This window comes from Macrobrachium nipponense, chromosome 34 (genome assembly GCF_015104395.2).
Source record: "Macrobrachium nipponense isolate FS-2020 chromosome 34, ASM1510439v2, whole genome shotgun sequence".
NCBI classification, from domain to species: Eukaryota; Metazoa; Arthropoda; class Malacostraca; order Decapoda; family Palaemonidae; genus Macrobrachium; species Macrobrachium nipponense.
This window is the reverse complement of record NC_061095.1, coordinates 58,306,349-58,313,848: the sequence shown is the minus strand read 5'-3', so window position 1 is coordinate 58,313,848 and position 7,500 is coordinate 58,306,349.

The window sequence follows — 7,500 nt, the reverse complement described above, 5'->3', positions numbered from 1 at the left end:
AGGAATCATATTTCTTCGTTTCCAGGTGAAGACATTGACCGGTAAAATGAACTTTAATTTTACATTTCAACACTATAATATTTCTTCCTTTCCTTTTACCTTTTAAAGATATTATTTGGTTTGAGGAAAATCAATTTAACATGACCATTTTTACCGTCAAAAGTGGTTATATTTAAAATAAGCTCTTCGTTAAATTCTACTTCATCACCATCCCTTTGCACTGCAGGCATTACTTAAGGTTCTTTGCAGCGTCCCTTCGGCCCATAGCTGCAGCCTCTTTCATTCTTTTTACTGTACCTCCATTCATATTCTCGTTCCTCTGTCTTGCTATCTAACCTCTCCTAACAATTAATTCATAATGCAACGGCCAAAAAGTTAGCTCCGGTCACACCCCTTTCAAGCCTTTTTGTTGTTAATTTCCGTTTCAGCGCAGAATGACCTCATAGGTTCCAGTGCTTTGCCTTTGGCCTAAATTCTATATTCTATTCTGTTCTATTCTGTGATCATCATTTTCATCGTCTCTCAGTCTCCGTGATAAAAATATGCCTCCGTGACGTTCAGCCACTCACCTCTCTTCTTGTGCTTTGTCTTCCACAAATCTCCACTCTTTTCCAGCCTCCCTTCTCTTAGCTCTCATCTCCAAGTAGCTCTGGGCCTTCTTCCTCCAACTTTCCCGGTGCCCCTTAGGAACCCCCGGGTGACACTATCAAGCACCCTTCTCCCAGGGATTGGGAGACGGACGTGTCCAAGCTCCATCTTACCCTTTACCATTATCTCATCTACAAGTGGAACTCAAGTCATTTGTTTTATGGTATCATTTCCAACTCTTTCCTGACTTCTGAATCTTCATAGTCTCTTAAAACCTTATTCTGAAATGGACGAAATCCCTAAGATAGTCTCATTGTCATACCAGGATTCGTGTCTTTAATGGAGGGGAATAAAAAGGATATATATTAGGTTTTATGCACTTGAATGGTGCAGTGTCACCACCTCTCTCTTAATAGGACTTGAAAATAAGAATATATCTATTATTATGAAGAGAACATAATGAAATCAGTTTGGAGAAGGACAGATTAGACAGAATGAATTAGGAATAAGAAAATATAAGAGAAAGGGGGGTTGCATGCTCACACTGTCATTAGTGCATTTATGTGCTGGGAAAATACAAATATATAGAGAAAAAGGGATTGTAGAAAAAAGAGAGAGAGAGAGAGAGAGAGAGAGAGAGAGAGAGAGAGAGAGAGAGAGAGATCCAACTGCTGTTTCCCTGTCAAACAATATGGTCTTTTTTTTTTTTTTTTTATTTGTTTATTTGTGGAAGAGTTGTCTTTGTTTTGGTGGGACATGTTTTTGTGAAGGCACGCAAAGTGATTGACTTTTTTCTTCGTCACTTCAAAGGGATTTGTTGCTGTTTACTTTTCGTTGCAAATTGAATTCTTTGCCTCTTGTGTACATGGAAATAGTTTATTTACTCTTTTTTTCCCAAGTTTATTTTATCATCCATATTTCACATTCCCCTAATTTTACAAATGGCTAGACAGGATTTTTCTATTTTGTAGCTATAACTGATTCGTCTTTGAAGTTTGTAAACCACAATAATAAGTTATATTGAAGAATGAGCTTATATCATATAGTATTTATATATTTCTTAGTTTAAAACCGAGCCCTCTCTGAATTTATAAACCAAATCATGGGGTATATTAAAGAATGAACCGATATAATACATTATATATGTTTTTAGTTGTAACCGAGTCCTCTTTGAATTTATAACGTGATGCCTCTTTAAATTTATGGATCAAAACAATGGGTTATATTGAGAAGGGGCCCAAGACGAATTAAAATAAAAATCGCTGAAAAACCATTAATATGTTTATGAGTAAGTTTTATTTTTTTTGTAACAATGCAAGTTAAAATAGAGCTTTTACTAACAAAGATAATTGTGTATTTTCAGTCACTGTATCAGTCATGCCCCATAGATATGTTGAAATGTTCCAAATTTGATTGCATCTTTAAAAATGCAAATTATTAATAAGCACTCGAATTTCCCTATTTTTTTTTATTTTCGTCATTTTCACTTTTCTTAGTTTTCAACGCATTTTAATTTGTTTTTATCTACTCTGTAGTTCATTCCTAACCAACCAGCTAACAACCCTGAGAAGAGAAGAGGAGGACTCCAAAATTAAACAAAGATGATGACAGTGAACGTTCATGTGATGAGGCAACGTTCATAACACAAAATGCGAGACGCTTTTCGTCTTAGGAGACTCAGTTTCAGTCTCTTCCCTCAGGTTGGAAACGTTCATTGAACGTTCTGCCGTTCTTCCTCTGAAATAAGCTTCTTCGAGGAACGTTTTTGCCTCCTGCCTTTCTTCGGAGCAGAGGCCGTTGCTCCTGGAATTCTGGAAGCTTTATTTTATACCTGGAAGTTCTTTTATGATTAGCTCGCTCAAGAAAGGCTCAATGGACTCTTATTGTGAATTACAGTTGGATATTTAGTTCTTACAGAGCAGCAGTAGGGAGAAATACAGGTCGCTTATGGTGTGAAATAGAGAATCTGTCTTTCTTTTTATGTCATTTAGTCTTAATTACATGTGTAAATTTTAGTTCAAGTAAAAGCATTGTTGACAAATATTTAGTTTCTGTAGTGCTTGGCGTTACGGAAGAGTACTCGGGTGACTAATAAAGAGTCTCTCTCTCTCTCTCTCTCTCTCTCTCTCTCTCTCTCTCTCTCTGAAACTAAAGTAATAATCGCTTCGACTGAATAGGCTGTAAAATCACCCAATGTAGGTGACAAGCAAATCCTGCCAATTTCAGACAAATGAAACACAATTTTGGGAAACAAAGTCATGTTGTCCATTCAATTCGAAAGATAATGATAAGTATTGGGATTTTCTTGTGTGTTTGAGACAGAGAGAGAGAGATTGATGATATTAATTGCCCTGAGGAATAACTTAAAATGGTATAACTGAAAAATAGTAAAGATGAAATTACTTTACATTGAAGGGATTCATAGAACGTCCAACGATTAGGGAAGTAATTAGAAGGACTCTGTAGTTCCAATGGAGGGTCATTTATTAGACATGAAATGCAATTTCGGTTTTCCTCTCTATATTGTGTCTTTGTCGTCTCATATTAATGGACTATATTAACGTATACCCGAAGGAAGGGTTTAGTTTAGGCCGTGTCTAAAACAGGTTCATCTGTTTATATATATATAGATAATAATATATATATATATTATATATATATATATATATATATATATATTTTATATATATATACATTTATTATATATATTATATATATAGATATATATATATATATATCCTTAGAAGACGGAGTGCACCTCTAGGTACATCTCAATCAGGGGAACCATAGGGGAAAGGCAATCGTACTCAGGTACATTTATTTCGCCGACGTTTTCACGATCAGTAGCATTCTCAAGGCTATAATTAAAAGAATAAACACACGAAACATTAAAAAACTACGCACTGCATAATTCATAAAAAACTACGCAATTTTTTAAAATTCAATGAACATCAGCATCAGAATGTAGAAAACATTTAAAAAATTTTATGAATCTCTTAAAACAGAAAAACATAAAATTATGTACAGTAACAGTTACATTAAAATTATTTAAAAATAAAAAGAAAGAAAAAGCAAAAAATAAAAAAAATTATGATATGAGTGTAAAAAAAAAATTTAAAATAAATAAATAACACTAAAACAGTAAGGCTATTCTGTACCTTATCCTCGCAAAGGACGGCAGTGACGGGGGGTGAGAGAATTTTTAGAAATATAAACAAGCACTCTAGGCGATGAACAACTGAACAGAGGAGGATTGCGCATTTAGGGACGGAACTATCTTTTTTATCATAATGGATTCCAAGGTTGTTAGGTCGTTTTCGTTTTGTGTTTGGCCTATATAGTAAAATCCTTATTCATTAATATTATGTTTTGCATGATTTAGAGTGGTTTTCTGATATTTGACTGTTCGGGGTTTTGTCAATCTGCTGCCGTTCTAAAACTTAAACCTCTGTGAGAATCTATTCTCACTTTTAGTAACCTCTTCGTACAACCCACATAAGTCCCGTGATCACATCTCGGGCACGTATTTATATACAACATTAGATTTTAGAAGAGGACTAAGGCGGTCTTTCATTCTAAACAAGGATCCGATAGTTAATGGATTTTTTGGGACGATTTTTAGGTTCAGTGCCGGGAATTCCTTTTGAATAATAGCCAGGAACTTTTTTCTGAAGAGGTTGTCATGAAGAAAAGGGAAGCTAGCAAAACATTTTTAATTTTGGCACTGTCAAAAACCGTTGGCACCTCTATGATCGGGTATCAAGCATTTTTTTTAAGCATTTTAAACAAAAGTTTGTCTGGGAAGCAGTTATTTTTAAGAAATTGGGAAAGAGAGTTAATTTCTTCATTAAAAGTAAACCAATAGAGGTATGGGTGAACGCCCTGTGTAGGAGAGTTGAGATAGTATTAAGTTTAAAATTATAAAAGCAAGAACTATAAAAGTTGATACCTAACCCAGTAAAAGTCTTTTTTTCTAAAAAACACACACACACACACACACACACACACACATATATATATATATATAGTATATTATATATATATATATATATATATATATATATATATATATGTGTGTGTGTGTGTGTGTGTGTGTGTGTGTGTGTGTGTGTGAGTGTGTGCGTGTGTAGGTGTGCATACTTTGGCTAATGCAAATAGCTAAAACGCCAGTCACTAAAAACTTCTTATAAAATAGTTTTTATTTATTCATCATTTCATATGTTCACATTGAGTTTGATGGAAGCTACAATGTCTGACACAGACAAGAATTCGAATGAACGATGTTTGTTCACCTCTGACTTTGTTAATATTGTTATTTTATATTTGAGAGTGACGGGCACAGTTTTTTTTCGTTTTTTTTTTTTGTAAAAAAAAATTTACAATTGCAGTTGCGTCCAACTTTTTATTTTGTATTTAGCGCAGGCGATTGTTTTCGCAGAATGTTTATGGCGCCATTCTTCAAGTATTATTATTGTTTAGTGTTCACTCTTTTTTTGTTTTGTCTTTTTGTAAGTGTGTGCAGGTTTCCCGGAAGCTCCTCTTGTTTCTTTGTTTGGTGCGTACAAGATATTTTATTTTACCTATATATATATATATATATATATATATATATATATATATATATATATATATATATATATATATATATATATATATATATATATATATATATATATCTGTTTAAGCATACATAAATCTATTATTTTTCTTTTATTGCAAATATTTTAGCAATGATTATTCGTAATTCAAACAAGCTCTGTCCTTTTTTACAAGCCAATATTTGTGCCTAGTAATTCAAATCATTCCAGTCTTTCTTTGCAATTTAGTCCCACGAGACTAAACTTCCAACGTTGAAGCTTATGAAGAGAGTCATAATTTTTTTCCATCAACAAGAATATGAAGAATAGAAAGAACATATCAATTACTATCATTCCAAGGGATAGGATTTGAATTTAATTTCCCAGACGTTTCTTCAACTGAGATAAAAAAAGAAAAAAAATATGATATAAAAATGAGGTTTTTCGCTTTAATATGAAAAATGAGGCTGTTGATGGAATCATACATACATACACATACATACATAACACACACACACACACACCTAATAATATATATATTATATATATATATCATTATATATATATATATATATATATATATATATAAATATAGTGTGTATGTATGTATGTACAACTGAATCACAAAGATATGGACTCTGATGACTCAAGTATAAATAAAGGCAAAAGCCACGAAAAGAAATTGACACAACAGAGTGGTTGTTAGGCCTTCCGAAACAATGGTCCTTTACTAGCAGACTAGTAGTTCCTCATTGGATGAGTCGATTATGTACTCGCCTACCAATCTGGTAGCCCAAGTTCACTCCCAGCCGATGCCAGCGCGGAATCAGAGGAATTTATTTCTGGTGATTAGAATTCATATCTCGATATAATGCGGTTCGGATCCCACAAGAAGCTGCAGGTGCCATTGCTAAGTAACCAATTGGTTTCTTAGTCACGTGAAAATATCTAGTCCTTCGGGCCAGTTCTAGGAGAGCTGTTCATCAAACTCAGTGGTCGGTTAAACTGTGAGGATGTCTATCGTAGGGAACATCTAAAGACAGAGACGAAAAGAGAACAGAACCAAAGGAGGAAGAAACCGAGAGAAGAGACGACGACCATTAATTGTATCTCCAACGACCGGGACGAATCATTATTCTGTTTAATTCTTCTCTCAAAGGCTTTAGGGGATCAGCTCTCACGGCCTTCCTCCTGGACAGGACGTGTTTCAGGGAGGGTCTACTTTTTCATATAATAATAATGATATTAATGATAATAATAATAATAACAACAATAATAATAATAATAATAACAATTATATATATATATATATATATATATATATATATATATATATATATATATATATATATATATATATATATATATATATATATTATACGTATTGTGTGTGTATGTCTATGAATATGTGTATGCATTCAAGCAAATATCCCCGTGAATTCCTGCAAGAAAACTCAGGTGTTAATAAAAGAAGATTTCATCTCCTGAGAAAAAACAGGAACCAAAGGCACGGAGGAAAACATCATTAGGCATAAAAAACCCCCAGGGGGGTCAGGTGCCGTCCAAAAGCTGTGTCTTTGTTTCCGTTGTCTTTCTTTGCTTGCTTTTGTGCTCCGCAATTCGTCTAACAGTTTGCTTGCTAGTCTGCTGTCTGTTTATTACTGAGATTACGTAAAATGCTATACGTGGATTTTGACGATATTTTCCAACCAAAGGTGGGTCTTTTGTGTATTAACCAAGAATTTAAATAAAGTTGGGAGAGATAGGAGTGTAGTGTCACTTCTGGGGAAAAGGGATCGTTTTTGTGTTCAGCCTTGTTTCCAAAACGCCAGGCTTCAGTTACTGAAATCCTAGGCGCCATTCCCTCCCGGGTGCTTTCTCCTCCTTTCTCACAGTTAAAGTGGTCTCAATGATTGTTGAATTTCCCATGGAAACTTTTGCTGTGTCAGTCGGTCCCTTTCTCATGACCTTCGTTCCCCTCTCCTCCCAGATTTTAAAAAAAACACAAAAAAAAAAAAAAAAAAAAAAAAAAAAGTGGGAGAAATACTGTTATGCTGCTTCCCTCAGTCTCTCCTTTCAGTGAAAGCATTATAATAATTTTCATTATTACTGGAATCTTTAGCAAGCCGTTTACTGCACTGTAATTATTGCCGCTGTTAGCCGAGGCATTGATATTGTTAATGAATGTAGTTTTATAAAGTCTCTCGGGAAGGACAGTGTCACATTTACAATATAGTGATAAGGAAATCAATGATGGATTTCGCCACTTGGATTGCTATTGGGTACTGAATGATGGAATTCACTCCACACTGATAGTTATTGGCGTTGATGGAGT